The 27,308-nt window shown below is 40.6% G+C and overlaps 1 protein-coding gene and 1 pseudogene across 1 annotated transcript in view; both read right to left on the bottom strand.

Annotated features, from left to right (window-relative positions):
- ADAMTS16 (ADAM metallopeptidase with thrombospondin type 1 motif 16) overlaps positions 1-27,308 on the bottom strand; it is a 180,983-nt gene that overhangs the window by 142,095 nt on the left and 11,580 nt on the right. The gene's annotated exons all lie outside the window — the stretch shown is intronic.
- Positions 485-23,408, bottom strand: LOC139436255 (SREBP regulating gene protein pseudogene; annotated as a pseudogene).

The raw sequence follows: 27,308 nt of genomic DNA, 5'->3' as shown, positions 1-27,308 counted from the left end.
ACAAGAAAACAAGAACAATGGCAACAACAAAAATAACTTCCTTGAATACTGTTAACTAGGGAAGCAACACATTTTCCAATTCAAAACCCGATCACTTTCTCACTACTCCAAAGAAATTCAATAAATAATTTTATGGCAGAAGGGCCCAGATCAGAGCAGTAAGTAAAAACCTGACCCTGAGGTCTGGGAAACACAAGTCACAGCTCCCTCAAGGTAACACTGGTTTGTGCCATCCAAGAATGTCAACACCACCCAAAGCGTGGTCTGTAGTTTTGTCTTTTGCAAATGTGAATGGCTGGAGTTTCCATGTTGTTTTGCAGAACAGTTCCAAGTGGTAAGGTCTGATAATGAGTGAGGCCAGAGTACAACGTGAGAAGTAGATTGCCACGGGGCTTTTGTCCTCTGACCGTTGCACTAGTTTGAATGCTGAAGTCTGGCTCCAGGCTGGTAGTTCTTCAGCAGGGGGCATCTTCTCACCCTTGCTTTAAGTCTTCTGCACCCACCATGCAGGAAGGAGCTCGGGAGGACTCTTGCCATAGCAATACTTGGCTCTGGGATCCCTATAGGTGTTGTCATGCTGCACACTCCAGGATGAGGTCCTGCCTTTAGCCAGGCACCATTCAAAGTGATCCTCCACTGCCACGAAGAGGTTCTGGAGCTGAGGAAGCGCTCCAGGAGAAGGTGCTGCTGGGCTGCAGGCACCCGGAGACACCATACTCACAGGTGCTGCAGCAGCCGTTGGACAAGCAGCCACTGCAGGAGTAATGCTTCGTGCTAGTGCTGTGGCCGTGGCAGCTTTTCGCCAGCAAATCCTTCCTTTCACAAACAATCCTAGTTCATCCGTGATGAGGTGCTTCCCCTGAATGGAGTTACAGCACTGATGGCCCGGTCGACTGCTACTGCACAGATTAAACTGCACTTTCCAGGGAGTGGGCTGATCATGGACATAAACCTGGAGAAGACTGCAATCTCTCCCTGCGCTCTCCTCCTGCCTGAAGGTGCTGGTGAGGAAGGAGCTGCAGGAGAGCCCTAAGACCAGGCTGAGCACCCACCTCTTGCGCAGAAGCCAGCGCCACACCATGGCTGTCAGGTTTCCCGTCCCAGCGTGGAGTGGGGCACGCCCAGGGCCCGGGCGGTGGCCCCTACAACCACGGGAGCTCCAACCCTAGCCACCTGGGTGTGCCCCGCCACCCGCGGGTCTGCCCCGCCACCCGCGGGTCTGCCCCGCCACCCGCGGGTCTGCCCCGCCACCCGCGGGTCTGCCCCACCTATGGTTTTGAAACTAAGAAACCCCAGACCTATTCATATAATTTTTCCACCTAAATTCCAGTTTGTACATTTAGGAAATACAGTAATTTGTTAGAATTTCTGGTAAATGATTTCTCAATTTCCCAGTAAAAATGTGCAAATAGAAGACATGTAAATAGAAGAAAAGTGGCTACAGGTTTTGGACACACAGTTAAGAGAGGAGCTTCTGACTGAAGATGAAGAGGATGGACTGGAAATCAATGATGTATCAGTTTCCCTCTGCCTTCTGAATGGAAATGGCTTAAGGGAGTAGAAATCATAGGAAGTCAAAGGCTGCATACTTCATGAAAATTTAATGAAAATAATCAATGAAACAGATACCGTAATAGAGTATGCCACAGATGACTAATGGGAGATCAAACTTCTCTTGGAGATGAAGTGTCATTGCAGTGTGTATTCTTATTTTATATTACTAAATTTGCTGTTCTATGTGCTTTTTAATGTATGTCATCTTTCAGGCCAACCTATTAAGGGATCGAAGTTTCTGTTAGAAGAAATTTGAGATGTCCAATATGCTGGGAAACAGATTCACATGGTTATTCCCAAAATTGAGTCCCCCAATAGTCCAACAGCAATGTGTCGTTATTCAAATTCATATTAATTAAAATAAAATGAAAAAATTCAGTCTTTAATTGCTCAGTAGACACATGTGGCTAGTAGATACTATACTATAGAGAACAGACAAAGAACATTTCCTTCATGGCACAAAGTTTAATTGGAGAGAGCTCATCTAGAACAAGTAACAAATCTTTTGGAGCTTGATTTTTCTTGAGACAAGTTTGCTAAGTAAGTGCGGGTTTGCTATAATATTTCTCTACAATAAAAAATATATATCACACAGGCAAATATTTTAGGAACCATCTTATAAATCACATCTTCCAGCATCTGAATAAAATACTCTCTGTTTAAAGTTTTTATAACAAGTTATCCCAGACTGTTTAGTAAGCTTGCTTTTGGTCCACACAGAGAATTCTGAATTAAAAACAGAACTGAAATTTAAATTCTAAGATCTGAATTAAGAACAGAATTTATACTTAAAAATTCCTATACATACTTAGATCCTTGTATCTGTACAAAGAGAAATACCTAACCAGTCATCTACTCAAAACATGGATTGTATCATTGCCACATAAAGAAAGTTTCAAGGACTGAACATATTGCAAGAGATTGTTTTACAGAGTCATCAAATTTCGATACGAATTTAATCTACACTGTGGAAGGAATTCACAGCCCTCCTCCAAGGAGCATTAATACCCTCATCCATTCATTTATTCATTAATGTTTTTTCCGATGAATATTCATTAGAGCCTAACTTGAGCCAGGCACTCTCTAGGCAATCCAGACAGATGCACGAACAGGACAGAGGACGATCACACCCCTCCCGGAGCAGAAATTCCAGTGGGGATTAGGACAGATAAACAACAGACATAACGAAAGAGAAATCACAGGAAGTTAAAAAGTAAGGAGTGCTACAGAGAATAATAAAACAATTCACAATGATAAAGGAGGGCAGGACTACAGTTACGGGGCGTTTCCATTTTAAATACGGTGGTCAGGGAGTCCTCACGGGCAGGTGGCATTTTAGCAAAGCCTAAAACTGACCCGAGGAGTCGGCCGTGACCCAGGCAGGGCTGAGGAGGGCCCGGGAGAGGCAGGGAACCCCGGCCTTCCTGCGTCCTTTCCAAAAGGCCACCCAGGAACACGTGATGCCTTGCCGACCAATGACGGTGGGGCTACCCACAATCACGTGGTACCTCCCCAGCCAATGACGGTGGTGCTACCCACAATCATGTGATGCCTCCCCAGCCAATGAGGGCGGCTCCGCCACAAACACGTGATACCTTCCCTGGCCGCCCCGCAGCGCTGCGGTGATAGTCAGACCTTGGTCAAACCAGGCAACTCCCCGCAGAATTCTCTTCCTGCCCTTGAGTTTGATGGGGTCGGTTCAAGCTTCGTGGGTTATCCCTGCAGTCGTGCCACCCCCACCGCCACCCCCCAGGGCTCCACTGGCTAAGGCCGCCCCATTGCTTCCCTCTTGCCCGCCTTCCTTTCTCCTCTGCTTTTTACGAAGCGTAAGCCAGGTGTCTCCCCTCCTGACAGCTGCATCCCCTGGCCCTCTGAGGTTAACGCGCTGCCTTGGAGCAAGACCCCCGCGACCCGCTGGCCTGTGCTGGCCCTGCCGTCTTTGCTGGGCTCCCCTGGTGCTCGCGGCACTCCTGCCTTGTGGCCGCGCCTCGTCCGGCCTCAGGCGTGCCCACCCTCCTGCTTCTGCCTTCCCCAGATCTCCACCAGTCTGGACCTTTCCCCTCTCTCTGCCTGGAGACGCCTGTGGCTCTTAGTGCAGAGCTGTTCTTGGGCCCCCAGCCTTGTGTTGCAAGCAGCTGCGAAGGCGATGACAAGGGCTACCTCTGAGGCCCTCCTCAGCCTCTCTTCAGGGTTAAGCCCGGTGTGCGTGTGTGCCCTGAGACCCAGGTTCTTTATTTGTAAGTAGAGGATAAATCTACACCTGTCACACAAGGTTACTGAGGATTAAACAGACACACTTCAAAGAGGGTAAGCATGAGATTTTAGAAATGACCTTCAAGCTCATAGCCCATGTTTATTCCAAGTAAAGTTGGTGCGTGGGGACCCGCAGCGAGAGGAGATCAAGCACATGCAGTACTCCATGAGGCCTGGAAAAGGAGCCCAGAGGGCCAAGGGCAGTGGCTGAGTGCTCCAGTGTCACTGAGACAGAGAAGCTGCTGGGGCAGCCTTGCAGGGGCTGGGAGGAAGGTGGAAGCACACGTGTTTCTCATTAGGAGCTGTGAGTCCTGAGGGTGTTGTCACCAGGACCTACAAGCTCTTGCTGAAATCATCCATGTTTTTCCATCCACACTCAATCCACCCCACAGTGTGCAATCCAATGGCACCCATCCTGCCTCTGGCCACCGCAGGCTGCTGGCTTGAGGTGCATTCTCTCATGAGCTCATCAAGTTTGCACTTAGCTCATGAATCAGCTGTTTTCTGTATTTAATTCTGCCACCCCAAAGATTTCTCTCCCAGACCGGTCTTGTGTTGATATCTAGGTTCTCACAATACTCGTCTTTATATCCCATTTTCCAAGTTGGTTGCATCATAATTTTAATTGCATTCATATTGATTGCTTTCAATAGTGATAGCCTGTAATACCCCTGTCCCAGGTCCTAGTTACCATATTCTTACCACTAATCCTCCAAACACATCTGCCAGGTAGGGTCAGCAGCTACATTTTTTTGTAGATAAAGAAACTGAGGCTCAAACAATCTGAATGTCCATCAGCTGGTGAATGGATAAACAAAATGTATGTGCAGACAATGAGGCACCATTCAACAAAGAAAATTAATGAAATATTGACCCCCACTATAATATGGATGAATCAGTGTGCATGAAGGTAGAGCCAAAGACCCTGTTTCATATGATTCTATCTCTATGAAATGTGCAGAAAAGATAAACCTAGAGAGACAGAAGGCAGATTAGTGACTGCCAGGGCTGGGGAGGGAATGGGCCCGATGGCTTAATGGCAGGAGGAAACCTTCTGGGATAAGGCAAATGGTCAAACACTGGATCATGGAGATGGTTGCACAACTCTGTAAGTTTACCAAAATTCACTGAATTGTGACCCGAAAGTGGGGAGGTTTGTGGTATGCAAATTATGCCTCCATAAAGTAGTTAAAAATGAAACTCAAACTAAGGGCCTGGGAGTATGGACTCTTCCACAGAGTGGAACTTTCTGAGCTCCCAGCCCAGCAGTGCTGAAATAGCCTGGAGTAGGGCCCCTGGGAAAACAATCAGCCCATCACCAACGCAGCACAAAGACTTGAAAGCCACGCAAGAGCCAGGTTTCGTGCACAAACCGCAGATGTCAAGCAATAAAGCTGAGGGGACTGCAACTATCCCAGCATCCATGTGGTATCTGCTCACACTGAGGAAAAGTAACCTGCCTGGTATCTTTTTCAGCAGTGTCACTTGGAAGGACGATTAAGATCTGAAATCAGATGTTTCTGGTCTTTCCTGTCCTCCATGGCTACTCACTGGGCAGTCCATAAGAAAAGGACAGTGTTGATCAACCTGCGGGGCCTCAGCTTCCTGCATGCATCAGGATATGAATTTATTTTCATGGAAGAAGGACCAAGAGGTGGAGGCTGTCTCTGCTAGAGATTGCTACCTTCTGTGTCTCCATCGGTGTTTCTCAAAACTTCATGAGAATCAGCTGAGACGTTCATTAAATTCCATGCATCTCTGGAGGGCATTTTTAGGGCAATGAAATGATTCTGCATGATTCCTCATGTGAGTGTATGGCATTTGTCCAAAACTATACACAAAAAGCGAGTTCTAATGTATACTATAAACTTTAGCTACTAACAATGGATCAATATTGGTTCTCAGTTGTACTAAATGTGCCATGCTAGGGACGGTGTCAATTATAGGGGAAAGTGGGGGGGTCTCTCTGGATATAAGCACTCTGTACTTTCTGAGCAAGTTTAGCATAAACCTAAAATTGCAATAAAAATAAAGCCCATACTGCTCCTTCTCCTCCCCCGATATTCTGACCAACAACTCCGGGTGGGGTTTGATGACTTTCATTTTTAATAAGCACATGGGAGACTCTCTGACACGTGAGAGTCACAAAACCGATACTGAGAAACACTGGTCTTGAAGTCCAAGGTGCGTGCACTCTGTATTCTCCTCGTCGTCTTTGACTTTCCCAGCACTACAGTCAGGGACATGGCAGATGCTCCCCGAAGGGGAAGCTTGGTTTTGGTAGATGTTTACCATATATTGTAGGATTTGCTATGATACAAGTTGACTTTTAGTGAAGTCTATGATAACTGAAGTTTCCTGATTTTCAAGCAAGTAGACTTTAGATACCAATATTTTCTGGCAGTAAATTGAAGAACAGCAAAAGCAGTAACAAGTATGATGACTTCTCCTTAAGATCACTGAACTAGACTGGAATCATGGCCTAATGGCTTCTGTCACATGGGGCCCGGAAATGTTCATTTGCACAAAAAGTTCATGCTCCATATGCCATGTCTTCCACATGTAACATTCCAGGCAGTTATTTTAGACATCTGTTACTATGGCCACCCAATCTGACCATGCACAAATTCTAGCCTTGGTTATATATATGACTGCATAAACGTTCATACAGATGTCAGTATCCCAAGGGGATTATAAAAATTATGGCCCATACTATTTCCAGGCTGTTAGCTCAAATTATACAATCATTATACTATGTGGCAACTCATAGTCAACATGGTCTGTTTTAGAATGTCTTCCTAATTAGCTGTGAACAAGAATTTACTAAGAAAGTAAAATCTTTTTTTCTCTAGAAATAAAACATTGACAACACCATGGAAAGTTAGTCCAGAAGGACTGAAGATCTAACTCTATAGGTCATCCAAACAGCATCGTTAGGATATTGCAGAACTATATCATGCACAGTTCACTACTAGAACACTTGGGCAGCTCCATGACTTCTAGGGAAACCAAAAGAATAAAGAACATAAAAAGAAAGAAGGTTACTGTATTCTAAGGTTGGGAATGGCTTCCTTCTCCCATTATATGGACAGAAAAATGGCCCAGCCAAGGCAAGCTGAGTGTTTGGTCCTAACTGTGCTCAATGCCATTAAGAATCACGTAACTACTTTAGCTTCCTCAATTATTTATACTAATTTCAACTCTCTCAACTACCCAGTGTTCCACAAGTTAGATTAAGGTCATGATTATAATTTTTCTATCCACTACAGCCTAGGTTCTGCCTCTCCACAACATACTGGACTGAACATGCTTTCCCAAAGACCTCCCCAGAAACCCTCCTGCAGCCCTCAACTCCCAGGGCCCTTCAGTGGATTGGTTTCCTTGTGTCCCCCACTCGAGCTCCAGGGCCATCCCTAACTCTGCCTTCTTTGCCCAGGTCATTCTTTCCAGCACCTCCTCGGACCCTCTGTCATCCACAGATTCCTCTTTACCCAGGTAATCTTCCTGTGGGGTCTCACCCACACCAGACACCCCCAGCTCTAATGCCCCCTCCTCTCTAATGGTCAGTGGGGATGTGGGTGTCTTTTCTTTGAGCCACTGCAGATATGGCCACAGACCCCACACAATTCCCATTTCCTTCTCTTGCATGTCCCCATTCCTCACCCCACCCAACCACTCATCTACCCCCCATTCATTCACCACCTACCCAACTTCCCTCTCTTCTTTCTTTCCTTCTAACCCAGCAGCCCCCCCCCCCCCCCACTGTCAGCCACTGCCAGTCTAGGGACTCTTTTCCCTCCAATATGATTAAAATATGCACAAGAACTTGAAACACATAAGATAATCAATAGATAAGAGAGCTCCATGTCCCTGGTCAGGTCACAGACCTGGTATTTATAGGGTGACTACTGTGCCAGCAAAGCTATTCATGCTCAAGTTTCCCAAGGAAATGATTTAGCAGAATGATAATTTTCTGCCAGGAGTTTATTAAAACCAATATATAAAAATACACGTGTATGTGTCTTTCATTGTCAAGGATGATTCCTTACAAGTTTATTTTCCTTCACCAAAGAAATAAAAAAGGGTATCCCAGGGCCAGTTCTACCTCAGCTATTTCCAGACAATCCCTTCCTTTTTTTTAGACCAGCAGGGTGGGTATTATCATGGTGCTCTCCAATGGAGCTTGTCTGCCAATTCTCCATGTGAATTACCAGCTGTGCCAGAGTAGAAGGAAGCACTGCTATTTGAAAGCAAGGTCACTGTGTTCATAAGAGATGGACAGAGCCAGAGAGCTATGAGTTGGGCTGAAGTAAGGGAACCAGCCACTTTCTTTAATGTAGAATTCCTCTAGGCTTATTTGATTGGTTTTGAATTTAAAAATGCTTTGGAGGCTCCAATCCAACCTCTGGCAGGGAAGAAGCTGGGGGCACTTGCACCAGCATCTCCAGGCAATTGCAGGCACTTTCAGCCAGCAATTGACTAGTCAGACACATGGGGCTCCATCCCTGCAACCCAATCATATAGAAGAGGAACTGTGTTTCCCTGGCCTCTCTGGGCGACTGTAGGCAATTTTGGCCTATATGAACTGGTTTGTTGAGGGCCTTCAATTCCATCTCCACCCCTCCACCTCCATGGGATAAGAGCAGATAGTGTTTCTTCAGCCTCTCTGGGCAACTACAGGTGCTTTCAACCCACACAGACTGGATACTTGGTTACCTGTAGATCCATCCCCACCCCTCCATAGGACAGGAGGGGAGCTGTGTTTCCCCAGCCTATCTGGTAACTGCAGGCACTTCTGGCCCACACAGACTGAACAGTTGGACACCTGTAGCTCCATCTCTGCCCACAAGTAGGATAAGAGGGGAGCTGTGTTTCCTCAGCCATTTCAAGCAATGGAAGTCACTTTCGGCCTGTTTGACCTGGACTGTTGGTACCAGTGGATCCACACTCAATCCCCAATAGGATAGAAGGGGGCTAGTGTTTCCTTAGCCTCTCTGGGCAACAGCAGGCACTTTCAGCCTACGTAGACTGAACTGCTGGGTGCTTGTGGTTCCATCCCCACCCCATAAAGGCAGAAAGGACAGTACTCCCTCAGCCTCTCAGGGAAAAGTGTAGGTACATTCGACCCACCTGGATTAGATTGTTGGGCACTCTAGAGGTTCCATGCATACACTTGGCAGGTGTTACGTCAGTCTACCTGGACAACTGTGGTCATTTTGAACCCACATGCAATAGACTGCTGCCCAAACATGCAGCTCCATCCCTACCCCAGGCAGAGGAGGAAGGGGAAAGAAGCTTCATTGGTCTCTCCAGGCAACTACAGATGGTCTTGGACAGGATGACTTGGATTGTTACACATGGGCTGTGGTTCTGTCCCTCTCCCTGGCAGAGGATACATTTCAGAGAAGATTCATCAGTTCCTGGGGCAATGTGTGTGGCTTCAGCATCCATAGCTTATGGAGCCAAATACATCCTCAGTTCCTACTATACAACCAGCAAGAGAGAAAGGGCAAGAAAGCCCTAAAGAGAGAAACTCTGCCCAGAATAAATAACATCTAGTAAGCCAGATGCCAAAACACCAACAAAAAATTACAATCCATACCAAGACACAGGAAGATATGGCCCAGTTAAAGAAACAAGAGAAGCCTCCAGATGACATAAAGGAGTTGAGACAACTAATCAAAAATGTTCAAACAAATGTCCTTAGTAAATTCAATGAGATGGTAATGAGAGTAAGGATATTAAGAAGACACTGGGTGACCACAAAGAATTGAAAGCATACATAGAACAATAGCAGATCTTGTGAGAATTAAAGGTACAATAAATGAAATAAAAAATACAATGGATGCATATAACAATATAACAGAAGACTTAAGGAGGCATAAGCAAGGACTGGCGAGTGTGAAGACATGTCCTTGGAAAATGAACATACAAAAGAAAAGATGAAGAAAACAATGGAAAAAACTGAACAAGTTCTCAGAGAAATAAATTATGGCAAGAGATAAATAAACATACATGTCATGGGTGTCCCAGAAGGAGAAGAGAAGGGAAAAGGGGCAGAAGGAATATTTGAAGAAATAATGGTAGAAAATTTCCCAACCCTATTGAAGGACATAGATACCATATCTAAGAAGCACAATGTACTCCCATCCAAATAAACACAAACAGACCAACTCTGAGACACATACTAATCAGAATATCAAATTCAAAGACAAAGAATTCTGAGAACAGCAACAGAAAAGTGATGCATAATATATAAGGGATACCCATTAAGACTAAGTGCCAATTTTTCATCAGAAACCCTGGAGGCAAGAAGACAGTGGTGTGATATATTTAAGATACTGCAAAAGAAAAATTGCAAGTGAAGAATTATCTGGCTTTCAAAATGAGAGCTAGTTTAGAATATTCACAGAGAAACAAGTGAGGGAGTCTGTAACCAAGGGACCAGCTTTGCAAGAAATACTAAAGGAAGTGCTACAGCCTGAAAAGAAAAGACAGGAGAGAGAGGCTTGAAAGAGAGTCTAGAAATGAAGATTATATCAAAAAGGGAAATAAAAGTATAAAAAGAGTGGTGAAAATAAAATATGACAGATAAAACCCGAAGGTCAAAATGGATGAAAAAAGAACTATCTTTACAGTAAAACATTGAATGTCAATAGATTAAACTTCCCAATCAAAAGACACAGAGTGCCAGAACAGATAAGAAAATAATAGTCATTTATATGCTGTCTGTACAAGACTCACCTTAGACCCAAGGATACCAACAGATTGAAAATGAAAGGCTGGAAAAAGATACTCCATGCATGCAGAACCAACCAACCAACCAACCAACCAACCAAACAAACAAAAACACCCAAAAAACAAAACAAAAACACTGGTGTAGCTATATGCATTTTGGATGAAATAGACCTTAAAAGCCAAAATGCTATTAGAGAGAGAAAAGGTCAAAAAAGACAATTCACTAAGAAGAAATAACAATCATAAATACATATGCACCTAACCAGGATGCCCCAAATTACATGAGGCAAAAACTGAAGGGTGAAATAGATGTCTGTATAATAATAGTTGGAGACTGCAATAGACCACTCTCAGGATTAGATAGAACATCTGGGCAGAGGGTCAATAAAGAAACAGAGAGATAGAATAATATGACAAATGGACTAAACCTAATAGACATATACAGAACATTGCACCCCAAAACAGCAGGATATACATTCTTCTCAAGTGCTCATAGATCTTTCTCCAGGATAGACCATATGCTGGGTCACAAAGCAGACCTCAATAAATTCAACAAGATTCAACTTTCTCCCATCATAATGGAATAAAATTAGAAGTCAACAAAAGGCTGAAAGAGGGAACATTCACAAATATATGGAGATTAAACAACACACTCCTAAAAATCAGTGGGTCAAAGAAGAAATTGCAAGAGAACTCAATAAATATCTAAAAACAAATAACAATAAGAAACAAGATATCAGAACCTATGGGATAGAGCAAAGGCAATGTTGGGAGGGAAATTTATAGCTCTCAATGCTTATGCTAAAAAAGAAAAAAGAGCTAAAATCAATGGCCTAACTACACAGTTTAGGAACTAGAGTAACAGCAAACTAATCCCAAAGCAAGTAGAAGGAATGAAATAACAAAGATCAGAGCAGCAATAACTGAAATTGAGAACAAGAAACAATAGAGTGAATTAACAAGACCAAAAGTTGGTTCCTCAAGAAGATTAACAAGATTAAAAAACTCTTCGGCTGACAAAGAAAAAAAAAAGAGAGAAGATGAAAACAAATAAAATAAAAATGGAAAATGGGGACATTATTACTGACTCCTCAGAAATAAAAGAGATCATAGGAGGATAGTATGAACAACTGTATACCAGCAAACTACACAGTGTAGACAAAATGGAAAAATTTCTAGGAATGTACAAACAACCTACACTAACTCCAGAAGAATTAGAAGACCTCAACAAATGAATCCAAAATAAAGAGTTTGAAACCATCAACAAACAACTCCCCAAAATAAAAAGCCCAGGACCAGATGGTTTCATGGGTGAGTTTTATCAAGCATTCAAAGAAGATTTAATACAAATCTTACTCAAGCTCTTCCAAATAATTGAACAAGAAGGAATGCTAACAAACTCATTCTATGAGGCCAATATCATCCTAATATCAGAGCCAGATAAGGATATTACAAAAATAGAAAATTACAGACATATTTCCCTAATGAATACAGATGCAAAAATCATCAGCAAAATACTTGCTACTTGAATCCAATAATACATTAAAAGAATTATTCATCATGATCAAGTGGATTTTATACCAGGCATGCAAGGGTGGTTTAACACAAAAAAATCAATCAGTATAATATACCACATTAATAAATCAAAAAAGAAAAATCACATGATTCTACCGATTGAAGCAGAAAAGACATTTGACAAAATAGATCATGCTTTCTTGATAAAAAATACTACAAAATATAGGAACTGAAGAAACTTTTTCAACATGATAAAAGCCATATGTGAAAAATCCACAGCTAACACTGTATTCAATGGTGAAAGACTGAAAGCTTTCCCATTGAGATCAGGAGCAAGACAAGGATGCCCACTGACACCACTCTTGTCCAATACAGTGCTAGAAGTTCTAGCTAATGCAATCAGGTAAGAAAAAGAAATAAAAGGCATCCAAATTGGAAAGGAAGAAGTAAAACTTTCAATATTTGCAGATATGATCCTATACCTAGAAAGTCCTTATGAATCTACAACATAGCTGCTAGAGCTAATAAACGATTTCTGTAGAGTGCCAGGATACAAGATCAATATGTAAAAATCAGTAGTGTTTCTGTATACTAGTAATGTACAATCTGAGGAAAAACATCCCATTTAAAATGGCAACCAAAAAAATCAAATATTTAGGAATAAACTTAACCAAGGTTGTAAAGCACTTGTATTAAGAAAACTACAATGCATTGATTAAAAAAATATCAAAAAAGACCTAAATAATTAGAAGAACATTCCATGGTCATGGATTGGAAGACTAAATATCATTAAGATGTCAATTCTACCCAAATTGTTATACAGATTCAATGTACTCCTCCCAAAAATTCCACTAGCATTCAAATGGAAAACACAATTATCAAATATATTGGGAAGTGTAAATAGCCCTGAGTAGACAGAAATATTTTAAAAAGGAAAAGCAAAGTTGGAGGACTCTCACTTCCAGACTTTAAATCATATTATCTAACTAGAGTGGTTAAAAAATAAACAAACAAACAAAAAAACCCAGCATGGTACTGGCTTAAAAATAGGCACATAGATCAATGGAACTGAATTGATGGTTTCGAAACAGGCCCTCACATCCATGGTCAAGTGTTCTTTTTTTTAAAGATTTATTTATTTATTTATTTATTTATTTATTTATTTATCTATTTATCTTTATTTATTTCTCTCCCTCCCCCCCCACCTCCGCCTGCCCACCCCGGTTGTCTGTTCTCTGTGTCTATTTGCTGCATCTTCTTCTTTGTCTGCTTCTGTTGTCAGCGGAACAGGAATCTGTGTTTCTTTTGGTTTTGTCATCTTGTTGTGTCAGCTCTCCTTGTGTGCAGCCCCATTCCTGGGCAGGCTGAACTTTCTTTCGCACTAGGCGGCTCCCCTACATGGGGGACACCCCTGCGTGGCACAGCATTCCTTGCGCGCATCAGCACTGCGCATGGGCCAGCTCCACACGGGTCAAGGAGGCCCAGGGTTTGAACCACGGACCTCCCATGTGGTAGACAGATGCCCTAACCACTGGGCCAAGTCTGCTTCCCCTCAAGTGATTTTTGACAAGCCTGTCAAACTCACCCGCCTGGGAGAGAACAGTCTATTCAACAGTGCTTTGAGAATTGGATATCCATATCCAAAAGCAAGAAAGAGGGGTACTTTCTCACTCCTTATACAAACATTAACTCAAAATGGATCAAACACCTAAATATAAAAGGAAGAACCATAAAGCTCCTAGAAGAAAATGAAGGAAAACACCTTCAAGATCTGGTGGTAGGTGGTGCATTCTTAAACCTTACACCAAAAGCATGAACCACAAAAGAAAACATGGATAAATGGGACCTCCTTAGACTTAAACACTTTTATGATTCAAAGGACTTCATCAAGAAGGTGAAAAGGCAGCCCACTCAATGGGAGAAAATATTTGGAAACCACATACCCGATCAGAATTTGATTTCCATTCTATATAAAGAGATCGTACAACTCAACAATAACAGATCAAGCGATCTAATTAAAAAATGGGCAAAAGACTTAAATAGATATTTCTCCAAAGAGGAAATACAAATGGACAAAAAGTACATGAAAAAATGTTCAATGTCACTAGCTATCAAGGAAATGTAACTCAAAAAGACAATGAGATATCATCTCATACCAGAAAGAATGGCCATTATTTTTAAAAAAGAAAACAATAAGTGCTGAAGAGGATATGGAGAAATAGGAACATTCCTTCACTTTCAGCGGGATTGTGAAATGGTGCATCCTCTGTGGAAGACAATTTGGCAGTTCCTCAGAAAACTAAATATAGAACTACCTATGATCCAACAATTACTGTACTAGGAATATATCCAGAAGAACTGAAAACTGTGACACTCACAGATACCTGCACACAGATGTTCATAGCAGAGCTACTCACAATTGCTACAAGATGGAAACAACACAAGTGTCCATCAATCAATGAATAGATAAACAAAATGTGGTATATACATATGATGGAATACTCTGCTTCAGTGAGAAGACATGAAATTGGGATACATATATAGCATGGATGAATATTGAAGACATTATGCTAAGTGAAATAAGCCAGACACAAAAGGAAAATATTACATGGTCTCACTAATATGAATTAAATACAAAGAATAAACTGAAGGAGTTAAATTGTAGAGTATAGGTTATTAAACATAAGAGAAGGGCTGCAGAGAGTACTGTTGCTTAATATATGTAGAAGTTTTAATTAACTTGACTATTAAAGTGTGGAAATGGATAGAGTTGATGGTAGCACATTATAGTGGGTAGCAGCTTGTTTATAAATGGGATTGTGGCTGAAAAAGATAGCCTAGGGATGTAAATGTCAATTGAAAGAAACAGAGCCCAGATGTGAATGAGAATTGTGGTTAATAGTACAAATGGAAGAATGTCCTTCTGTGAACTAGAACAGATGTACGTCATTACTGAAGGGTGGTAGGAATGAGGAGAAGCATGGGAAAAATACAATTAATGTAACTTATGAACTATAGTTAACAGCAATACTGTAATATTGCTGCATCAATGCCAATGATGTACTGTGTTGATAATAGGGGGTTATGGAAAAATATGCCAAATGTACATTATGGTCCATAGTTAGTGTTAATAGTCTGATATTATCTCATAATCCGTAACAAATTTCCACAATGGTGTAGTGCATTGGTGAAGGAGTGGTGTATGGGAATTCCACACATGTTCATGATTGCTTTGAAAGATCACAACTTCTATAGTAAAATTTGTATTAAAAAAAATGTATACCCTTTAAAAAATGCTTTAAAAGCAAGCATTTTTCCTTCTTTTCTCTCTGTCTCTGTCTCTCTCCCTTTCCCTCTCTCCCCTTCCCCCTCCTCTTCCCCCTCCCTCTCCCCTCCCCTCCCTCTCCCTGTCCCTCTCTCTCTCTTCCCCTTTCTCTCCCTCTCTCTCCCTCCCTTCTCTCTTACTTTTGTCCATCTCCCACTGTGCACTTTGTCACTAAATCACATAATTACACAATATACTAGAGCTATAAAAGACACACACAGCCTCAGGAATTCTCTCAAGTAATTATCATGCTGTGACTCAATGCACAGATTTTGTACGTCTAAGTTCTTGGGCTGACAGGACCCAGTGCTCCCCATCCAATCAGCGAGACTGCAAGGAAACTGGCACAAAATCCTCCTGGCAGGAGACAGGGTTACTGGGTAGAAAGCTCATCACAGGTTCTGCAATCAGACAGAACCTGGCTCAGAATCTGGGCTCTCTCCCCTATTAGATGTTGGCTTTTGGCAGGTAACATGACATTTTTGAACCTCAGTTTCCCCTTACATAAAGCAGGAATAGAAACTTTTCTTACAATATTAATATAATTATATGCAGTGATAATCCATGTAATGAATTTGCCTAGCAAAAATGCCTGGCATATTGTCAGTGCTCACGTAAATATCAATCCTCTACCCTATTTACAATAGGTGCATTTTCAGATTTTACTTGAAACCATTCAAATTATTCTACCAAACATGCTCTGAAGCAATGAAGCAGAATTCATGATGTATGCTCCATAACAAGTGAACATGGGTATTAGATTCTACGAAAATGATGATACAGTGATTCTACGTTACACTGAGCATTAGAAAATTTGCAGGTTCAGATTTTTTCCCAAAGCTCTGGAAATTGGAGAAAATGGATGGGTGAGTTAAAAAAGAGAAGGAAATTGAGATTAATGATCTTTGGCAAGAAACCATCACAGTTCATCTCATTATCTGGTTAAATTGAGAAGTTTAAGAACTACCATTTCTAAAGAATCACCATTAACCAAAGCAGACCATAGTCTAAGAAGTTGTCTTTGCTTTTTCCAAAGATAAATATGTTATTTATTGCACTACACCACACTTTTGTCAAAGAATATAAATTTGGGCTTCAAGAACATTATTAACCTGAAAAAAATGAATAATGGAAACAATATATGAATCTATAGGTGAGTTAAGGACATTATGGGACTCTGAAAATTTAGTTCATTATAAAAGAATTATATAACCATATGCAGGATGGCAACACCACCCAGAATCTTCAGATGTATATATGTCTCTCTATTTTGCCAAGTATAAGAATGAACTATTAAGTTTATGAACTCTCCTACTTCACCTACATGTGCATCACACCCACTGCAGCTGCATCAGGAACACTCCATCCCATGACAGAACCTGGAGTAGTGTACACCCTTGAGAAGAGGGTAGATGAAAGGGCTGAAACCAGAGAAAGGGGAAGTTGGTCCTGGCTGACTTTGAAAGGAAGATCAAATGAAAAAATGATCTCTTGGAAGTGTCCAAATCTAATCCATTTTAGAGTACATGAGATAGAGATGAAATCTAAACTGTGAATAATTGCCAAATGAGAGGATTCATTTGCAAACTATACAATGGCATGCGATACAACTTCAAAATGCCGTTAATATGCTTGACCTTCAGAATTTGGAATGGATGTTAGCCTTGATTTTATTAGAGTATATATAATAGCGTGCATGGACAATAAGGTATGTAATAAACTAGTATGTGCATAACTGAGGGTTGCCATTTAACAATGAAATTTTTAAGGTACAATCTTTTGTACCTTATGGACCTTATGTTTTCACATTTAAACTGCACTGTTCTTTACCAGGAGTATATAATTTCCCAGGGGACAATATATTGGACTACAGGAGGCAGAGATAGGGATTGGTATTAGCTTCAAAAATATTTTTAAGTAGCAAATATTTAATTATGTAGACTATCAAACAACAGTACAAATCAGAATAATGATACTGAACCATGAAAAAAAGGAAAAAAAATTTCAAGTATCCCAATTAGGTATTATTTGATTTTTAGGAACTCTAAACTGGCACCAATAGATTCCTAGTTAGGTAGGTATTCTAATATGAATAATTAATCTTAGTATTTAAATTTCAATTAGCTAAATTAAAGTTGAAAGTTCATTTAAGTAGCTCATTTTATTACTAAATATTATTAGAGAAATAAGAAAGAAGGTTATGTTTAACTCAATAATAAGTGTGAATTACTATATATTGACATGTAGAATATGAACATGATGAGCAGAATACATCTAAACTTTTTGAGACATCTGAGTTTTTCATAAAGAGTATATTATGCAATAGATACTATAACATATATGCTATAAAAATTAGCAAGTTTAAAAACTATTTTTTGTTTACTCTGAGCAAAATATTATATATTGGTTTATATATCAGCTTTTTACTTTAATTTACATCCAATCCTGTACTGGGTTGAAACATGTGAAAATGCCCTATTTTTATCATAAATTGATGAACACTAGTAATTTCATGTGATTCAACCTAATAATTAAGATTAAGGGATCCTGGCAAATACTTTTCTATTGAGCTTCTTAAGTAAAAATTGATTTTTGTTTCTACCCATGACAAACTCATGTGGCACAGCTCTTACATATATAAATATTTACTACTCATGCTCACAAGGCTTCTGCACACACTTGTACATTTCAACTAGAAATGGAAATGTATTATAAAATAGCCTAGCTTCTATTTTGGCCTATCATTCTGCAATCCATCACCTTCATTTTATTACCTAATGATGACCTGCAAAGGGAATAGTCACAATCCCCCAGCTTCAGTTATATAATCTCTGCAAATAAAAACATTGTTTATGGCTCCTCTGGCGGGTGCAGGGGGAATACAAAATCAAAATGTTAGCTATTCCACACACTTTCCTGGTTTATGATACCTTGCTAAGCGTAAAGCGATCTCCCAGGTGTCAGGAAAGGACACATTTCTATCTAAAGTGTGCGCGTCAGCAATGGTGCTCAAAATTGCATAAACAACACTCCTACACTTTAAATTGCCTGCTGAAATAATATGTCTTTCTATCATCCTAATTGTTTTCAATAAATCACACAAAAGGCTTTAGGGAGAATAAAATATGTTCTAGGTCTACTCCCATCCCACATGCAGCTTTTCTCTGAAGGTGGATGTGCTTTCCTCTCTTGGTCCTTTAACTCGGTTTGAACTTGCCAGCAGAAAAGTGTTTGTACTTATTTCCTAACTGTGTTTTTAACTGCATTACATAATTTAGTAATGGGGAATGATGAGGAAAAAGAATATTTGCTCAGCTCCTACTATGTGCCAAACCCTCTGCTAAGTGCTTCCTGTACACTGTCTTATTTAATCCTCACAACCCCACGAGGCCAGTGTCACGGCAAACTAAGGAATCTGAAGCGCAGATAGATGCCCAGCAAGCCACTTGACTAGTAAGTGACAGAAGTGAGAGCTGAGCAATCCCTGCCTCGCTCCAAGACACTCTTCCTTAAGCTGCCCATTTGCTTACCTAAGGAGCTATTGACCTCCCTGTTTCTTATTTGACTGTCTCCCTACATAGATTTCTTTCTTTCCATGCAGAGAGCTCATCATTTTCAGTCCATTTATTTCCCAAGACAACAACTACAGTTCTTAAATGCTCAAAACTGCGAGGTGACTCTTTTGGTTCTGCGTTTTGACAGAACAGTTACTCACTATATGACTTTATCCTTATTAAGTGATCAATGTGAATATGGAAAAATTTTCTTATTTTACAATAAGTTCCAGGTTGTCATCCTGAGTGTTAGTATAGAACAAATACGCTGCATCACTTTTTGTAGAGGATCAGGGTGGTAAGAATATCCCTTTGCAGAAATCTTAATACAAAATAGCCAATCCACCCTCTCAACGGCTCAGTAATTAAAGAAGGCGTATGTCTAAGAACCTGGGGCACAGGAATAATAATTTCTTTGTGTTGACATAATAAATAGGAAGCTAAGAGTTGAACAAATGCCACTGGAATTTCTTCCATTGTTCTTTATATAAATTATATCACCTTGTGCAAAGTGTATTACAGCATTTGTTTTTAGAATCAGGTTAGAAGTTTTCTCTGTCTGTCTTTAAAAACCTCACTCTTGAAGACAGGACTGAAAAAGTGCTCACTTTCAAACGACCTTTCCCACCATCATCTGAATATGAACAGCACATGCCCTGCTCTCTTCCTTGCTTTGGAAATACGCTCCCAGGGCTTCAACAGGTAGCCTTGCACCTGTGTGATGACGGTCTAGAGAATGCTTGCTTTCCAAGCCCTGTTCAGGCAGGTCCACTTCTAGACAGTGTTCTGCAGTCCCTGAGCCCTCCTGTGGATACAGGGACTCTCTGCAGTATAAATCATCTGAAACTAGTGCCTCCCTCCCTCCCTCTCTTCCTCCGTTCTATCCACCCACCCTTGCCCTCACCCATCTGTCCAGTTCCTTCCCCAGAGTGCTAGGGTGCTGGAACACTTAGGGATGGTAAACTAGCATGTGGCCACACTGAGAGGCCTCACTGTCTTCTGGGAAGGAGGGTCAAATACTCATTTAGAAGTCACACTAAGGAATTCATCAAATTATGACAACACCTTTGAAGAAGAAAATAAGGCGTGGCATGAATGTACAGAAGAGGACATACTGTGGCTTAGAGCATCAGAGAAATATTGCATAAGGAGATGACTTTCCAACTAAGTCCAAAAGAATAAGTAATAGGTAACCAGAGGACGAGCGATGGGGACTGTGCTTCAAGCAGAAGCAACAGCCTTTCCTAAGGTCCTAAGGCGGGGAGGAGCTCAGCCCTATATTGAAACTTACAGCAAGTAAGAACAGAGATACAAGCAAGAGCAGAATCTTCAAGAATTTTCAGCCATATTGAGCAGGTTGGCCTTACCCAGAGTGCAGCGGGAGCCTATTGAGTAGGGGAGTGATGGGACCAAAACTGCCACTCTATATCCCTGATGCTACACTTGGGAGGCAAGGAGGAGAAGGACAGGAAGCGGGCAGGCTGTCCTTGCTTTCACATGGCAGACTTCAAGGCCCTCTGTCCCACTCCTGCTCATGATTCAAGAGGTTCAATCTAAACTATGCGGAGAACATATTTTCACAGACACTTGGCATACTGAAAGAGTGCGCCAGCTGCTAAAACTATATTTCATTTTACTTTTTGTTCTAAATGGATATGTTTTAAGGGATGGAGATAGAATTATTCAAAAATAGAAAACTGAAATAATCAGACATATCCTATCATTGTCTATTGAAGCTTTCTATTATTTTGATAATAAGTTAAAATATAAGGCAACCAGGCATTTTAACAGCCATTTAATGTCAATTAATCATACAGGAAAACTTCTAGGAATTCTGCCTACATTTCTTTTGATTGCAATTTTTTCAACTGTATTTTTATTTAGTCTTTCTATATTTTTAAAAAAATTATAGAAAACAGAATATAAAATTAGCTCCTATTTTGATAATTTAAAATGCTATCATGCACTCTATACAATGCCTTTAAAGCATGTGCTGTTATTTATTTAAAAATTGCAAAGTAAAAAAAATGCCTGGGCAGTGAAAAATACATGCATTAAATGACAAAGGATAGATACTGTCACTATATGAAACAATCGAAATCACTGAAAAAGATGTATACCTGAAATAACAGGGGACTGAACTACCAACATAAGAGCCAATGCAACTAGAGGTTGAGGGTTCAGCTTTGAAGCTCTGAGCACCTGAGAGGTGCAGTGGGGTTCCTGACACCAGCTATTGTCCACCACAAGGTAGTACAGAGCTCTACTCACTGCGTAAATCTGCTGGGATCCAGAGTCTATTCTCTGGCTTGCAGATATAGATACCCAATTTCTCCTTCCATGGTCCTTAAATAAGAGAAACCAAACTAACAGATGCTGAAAACACACACATGCAATCCCTCAGTGCCAATTCATCCCAAACAATAAGTCAAGAAAGCCTACGGAGGGAACAGCGTGCTTCTTCTCCTTCCAGACAAGTTGCCCAAGAGGCTTCATTTCAGTCAGGGCGGTGAAAGAGGGCACTGGGCAGCTCAACTGGGGCGGGGGGAATGTCTGGGCAAATGGGGCCCACCAGCCCCATCTCCACATTGCAATAAGCCTGTCTCCAGGCTCAGTGAGGCCAAGTCCTTGAGATGGGCATCCCATCTCATGGGAAGGGCTGAGATGGTCCCGCTATGTTTAGTTTTTCCCTTCCCCCTTATTTTCCTTTTAAACCATTAGTTGTGCCAATGATTTTTGTGAAGCAACAGAATTCTTATTTCTCCACCAGGAAAAAAGTTGTACTGAGAGCTTTACTATATGCCATGCACTGCTGAAAGTTCTGAGGATAGAGCAGTACAAAAAGTTAGACAAAAATCCCTTCTCTACCTTCAATATTTGACATGGTACATAGATTGCCTATGATTAAGAAATCATCCTTCAGCCCCAAACTCCCCCCTTTAAATTCTGCTCTATGATGCCAAGCCTGGAACTCTACAAATCCCATTTCTATTTTGACAACTCCTTCCTGTTCAGCTCTGTCATAGCCCATACAATAGGTTATTGGATGAACTGAGGAGAGTGGGAGGAACTTCTCCTTCCTGGCTGCCCCCCTGGACTTCCTTTCTGCCCCCCTGAGGACTTCCTGTATGCCCCACTGGACATCCTGTCTACCCCTTGTGAACTTCCTGTATGCTCCCTGAGTTCTTCCTGTCTGCCCTTTGTGGTATTCCTATCTGCCCCATGGACTAACTATTTGTTCCCTCTCTTCCTGTTCAGCACCCTGGACTTCCTGTCTCCCCACTTCCTGTCCACCACCCTTGACTTCCTGTCTGTCTCTCTACTTCCTGTCTACCACCCTGGACTTCCTGTCTGTCTCCCTGCTTCCTGTCTGCCACCCTGGTTTTCCTGTCTGCTTTCTTTAATGGTCAGCCTTGCTTCACCCTCGCAGTGGTAGTTTGTTCCAGTAGCAGCAGCTATTCTCCTTGTACAGTTTACTTAAAGACCCAGCCTCACCAATTCCCCTCAGAATCCTAACAACAACCATTCAGGAGTCTGAGTCCCAGTTAGAATCTTCTACATTTCAATAATCCCAAACTCTTCCTACAGTTCCCCTCAGTTCTCTCAGCCCTAGGTTTGGGGCCTACTTCCTGCATTTGCGACCTCCAGATGCCTTAGTCTCCTCTTAAAATTGTTCACTAATAGTACTTAACAATGCTTTCTATTAACTCATTCTGTTTAAATAACTTGTGTGGTTTCTGTCTCCTGATTGGGCTCTGATTGATAAAAATACTGATAAATGTTAAATAGAATATGAATCAGGAAAGGGGATACCTGTAGCCTAAAAACATATATATTTTTTAAAGCTCTGGTGAATAATACAACATTTAAACACTTCAATTAGTTCCTCTATATAATGAAAAAGAAATGGCAGCCAATGTGTTGCTGGGACAATATCACTAGACTGACTTGCATTCTAGATCTGTGTAAACTCTACCTGGCTTTGGGTCAAGTCACTCCACCCTTTTGATTCTCAGGTTTAACACCTGAAAAATGAGGAAAGTGGAACAAATTTTCTAATTAAATTTATCTATCAACTCAATGTTGTTTGCAACTTATGGTAAACTAACATAAAAATTTTTGGTCACTTCAAGTACAAAAGATTATCTTAAAAATGTTATTTTGAACTACTTCTCTGGATTAAATGCACTTATTTGTCAGTTTCAAAATTTTACCATTAGTTTTTATGTAAATTAGGAGACTTCTGTGCAAATGTACACTACTTTTCAGTTGTTCTCACACCCGCCTTTTAAGTTCCCTAATCACCAACAGGTTGGGCTCACATTCTTCACAAACCTTATTGCAGTATAATTGTCCCACATGCCTCCCAAGGCTGCCACATTTTCATCTGGCAATGCCTCTTCTGGTTTCTTCAGATAGTGACATCTTTCTTTTAAAACTGTTATTGTCTCTTCCAACCATTTCTCCATGTTGATTCTTCCTTCTTACTCCTGTTTCATTTTCCTGGCTCAAACACATTTTTCAAAGTCAGTTGAGTTTGGCAGTATTTCAGACAGCTTCTTAGATTTATTGGGTGCTTTAGAAAAATCTCTCAATGACTAGAGTTTCCAGAGAATCCCTGGAGTTTGTGGTTGGAAATAAAACCCAGTACAATTCAAACCGGGCCCTGAGTACATCTCCAACCAAGGAAGGGAATTCTTAAATAGAACCAAGTTACTAAAGGATTTACAAGTTCCCCAGCACTGCAGCAAAAAAGTGAGTAATGAGATTTGAGGAGAAGCAACAAAAGTCCTGTGCACCAAGGCCTCAATAAACATCACACTTTACTGAAGAGAAGCTAAAGTTTATAGAGAATTTTTGCCAAAGACAGTTGATGGACATAATACTAATTTTTTCTAAAGAACCAATCCAAGTACAGAATTTAAATGAAATAGTTTAAGAAAATCTGATCCCGTCATATGCAAAAGAAAATATTTCCAAACAAACCTGGTTTAAAAGCACTAACTAATGAATGTTTTAAAAAATAGTCTTCCATACACTTTATTGATTAAATCAACCATTTCATGTAAGTTCTTTGCTTCAAAAGAAAATTAAAGGTGATAGATAATATTGAAAGATATCAGATGAAATGAATTATAAACAGAGTTATTTATTCATATCTTAAAGTAGAAAGTTACAAAGATACAATATTTTTGTTTGCAATTTTGAAATACAATCATTCAATGAAAGAAAAAACAGAATTATAGTTAGTAAGTAACAGAACTTGAGGCTACAAAGATGAGTGAAGCACAGCCCTTGAAGAGCTCAGAGTCTGGAATTTTTAAAAAACATTACAAACAAATAATTATAGAATGAAGCCATACATATTTGCACAGAGATCCCTGATAATTCTATGAATGTGGCCACTAAGCACAGAGAGAGCTGGATGCCCTGAGGGACCAAATGAGAAAGTCATTACAATTTATAAAATGCTCAAGGATGATGCAATGGAAATTCATAAATGATATTACAGGTCCCTATACTGCAGGGATGGCCATATGACCAAAGGATGCCAAATGGCATTATGGCTTTAAACACTGGTTTTGTAGTCAGACTACTTAGGTCCAAATCCCAGCATTTTAAGAATTAGACAAGGAATCATTTATAAAACAGGGATAACAGATTATCTTGAACAATGATCTGTAAATGGTTAATGACAGTATACTTTAGAGATTGATTTTCAAAAGGATATAAGGGGAAAGGTGTACCCTCTTCCCCAATGAAACAACTGTTTAACTGTTGAAAATTATTTTCAGAAATCCAAAATTTAAAGTCTCTGGGAATTGCCCAAAAGCATAAGGAAATTGCCCAAAAGCATAAGGAAGCATAAGGAACTAATTCACAACTACCAGAATTAGTTTAGATTAAAACTTACTAAATCACAGTAAGAAAGGCAAAATTCCTAAGCATTTCAGCCACCATCCCCTCACAGCCCCTCCCCCCAAGGCTGATAGTGATGGCGGGCAACACGCCATGTACATGCAGCCAGGAGGATCGGGACTCCCTCTCTCCCAGCTCCCAGTCTAAGGCTATGGTTTCACCATGGAAGGGAAGGCTACTAGCATCTCTTATCCCCTCATTCAGTTTTGCAGAAGATCTATTCTAGGAAGTTGCTGGTAATAAGATGGGAATCCCTTCCCCTAACCAGCCCCTTCATACCAGGTGGACGCTCTCCTTCAGGCACAGTGGGTAGAGAGTACTGGAGCCCTGAATGTTTCTACTGCAGCTGGCTGGTTGGTGATGATTTTAAGACTGGAAGTACAAGCAGAGAAGACCAGGTGCTCTTGTCGCCATTTAGAACCCCACTCAAAGAGCAGGGGGTTCACTGAGCAGGTCCCTGTCCCAGTCCCAAGCTCCAGTACAGTGTCACAGAGCTATTTTTCCCAGGACGTGAGAAGGCTGTAAGAATAAGGAGCTCCACAGATGAGACTAAAAGGCCTGACTTTATTTGTAAGTGATTGTGGAGAAGTTCCAAGCCTAATGGCATTGTTGAAAATAATGGAAAGTTCTACTGTGAGCAGCAAGAGGAGGCTGGTATCCCCATGACACTCAAAACAACAAACAAACACTATAGACAGGCTATAAGCTTAGCAGAGGGCACCTGGAGGAAGGACAGCCATGAGGATCCTTTTGGGGACTGGAGCAACCTCAAAGACATGCAATGCCCTGCCTCAACAAAGCAGCCTTATTTTAATTGACTCAGGCTGTGGAACAATTTATGTTCCAGGGCTTATTGCCAAAAACAATAGAACAATCAGCTAGCCATAAGTGTAGGTGAATAGCTGGGTGTGATACCGATAGAGGCAGATTGGCACAGGCTCTCAGAAAATACTAGCGCATGCTCCAGGCTGCACCCTCTGAGAAGGGGCATCAGATGCTGCACAGTCCAGGAGAGGGGAGAACATACTTCAGTGAATTGGTCCAGCCAAGTCAACAAACAAATAAAGGAAGCCAAAAAAGCAAACAATTACACAACAATTCTGGACTGGGGAAGGATCATCATCTAGAATTGCTACAATATATTATCTATAATGTCCACGTTTAACAAAAAATTAAGAGATATGCAAAGAAACAGGACAGTTAAAATTTTCAAAACTGTGCAGTATTTGCATAAGTATAGAAATACAGGTCAATACAATATAATTGAGAGTCTAGAAATAAACTCTCACCATTATGGTCAATTTTCAATGAGAGTGCCAAAATAATTCAATGGGAAAGGAACAGTCTTTTCAGCAAATGGTGTTGAGACAACTCGATGTCCACAGGCAGAGAATGATGTTGGACTCTTTCTCAAACCATATATTTTAAAAAGAAATTCAAATGGATCACCGACCTAAAGTAAGCACAAAAACAATAGAACTCTTATAAGGAAGAATAGTAGGAAATCTTATCATCTTTGGGCAGTGTATTCTTATATACAATGCCAAAAGCACAAGTGGCAATAAAAGTATACATATAGACAAACTGGACTTCATCAAAATAAAAAACTTCTGTGCTGGAATTGACACCATCAAGGAAGTGAAAACACAGCCCACAGAATGAAAGAAAATACTTGTATGAGAGAAAATACTTGTAAACCATACAGCTGATAAGAGACTTGGAACCAGAATATATAAAGAAATCTTATACCTCAAAAAATAACCCAATTTAAAAATGGGCAAAGATCTGAATTGACATTTCTCCAAAGAAGATGTACATCTGGCCAAGGAGCCTATGAAAAGATGCTGGACATAATTAGTCATTAGGGAAATGCAAATCAAAACCACAATGAGATATCACTTCACAACTACTAGAATAGTTACAATAAAAAAGATTGGCAATAATAGGCATTGGCAAGGATGTGGAGAAATTGGAATCCCTGTACACTGCTGGTGGAAATGTAAAATGGTGCAGGCACTTTGGAAAATAGTTTGGCAATTCCTCAAGATTTAAACATAGATTTACCATATAACTGGCAATTGCCCTTCTAGATATACCCAAGAGAAATAAAAACATATGTCCATGTAAAAACTTGTATGCAAATGTTCACAGCAGCATGATTCAAAATTGCCGATAAGTGGAAACAACCCAAATGCTCATCAAGAGATGAATGGATAAGCAAAATACGATATCCATACAATGGAATAGTATTCATTCATAACAAGAAATAAAGTAATGATACGTACAAGATGGATGAAACTTGAAAATATTATACTAAGTGAAAGAAACCAGCCAAAAAGGACCACATATTATATATATATATATCCATTTATATGAAATGGCCATGTTATATAAATCTATACAGAAAGTAGATTAGTGGTTGCCTAGGGCTATGGGATGAGGACTAACCG

The sequence above is a fragment of the Dasypus novemcinctus genome, chromosome 2, assembly GCF_030445035.2.
Source record: "Dasypus novemcinctus isolate mDasNov1 chromosome 2, mDasNov1.1.hap2, whole genome shotgun sequence".
NCBI classification, from domain to species: Eukaryota; Metazoa; Chordata; class Mammalia; order Cingulata; family Dasypodidae; genus Dasypus; species Dasypus novemcinctus.
This window is presented reverse-complemented; position numbering and strand designations above follow the sequence as displayed.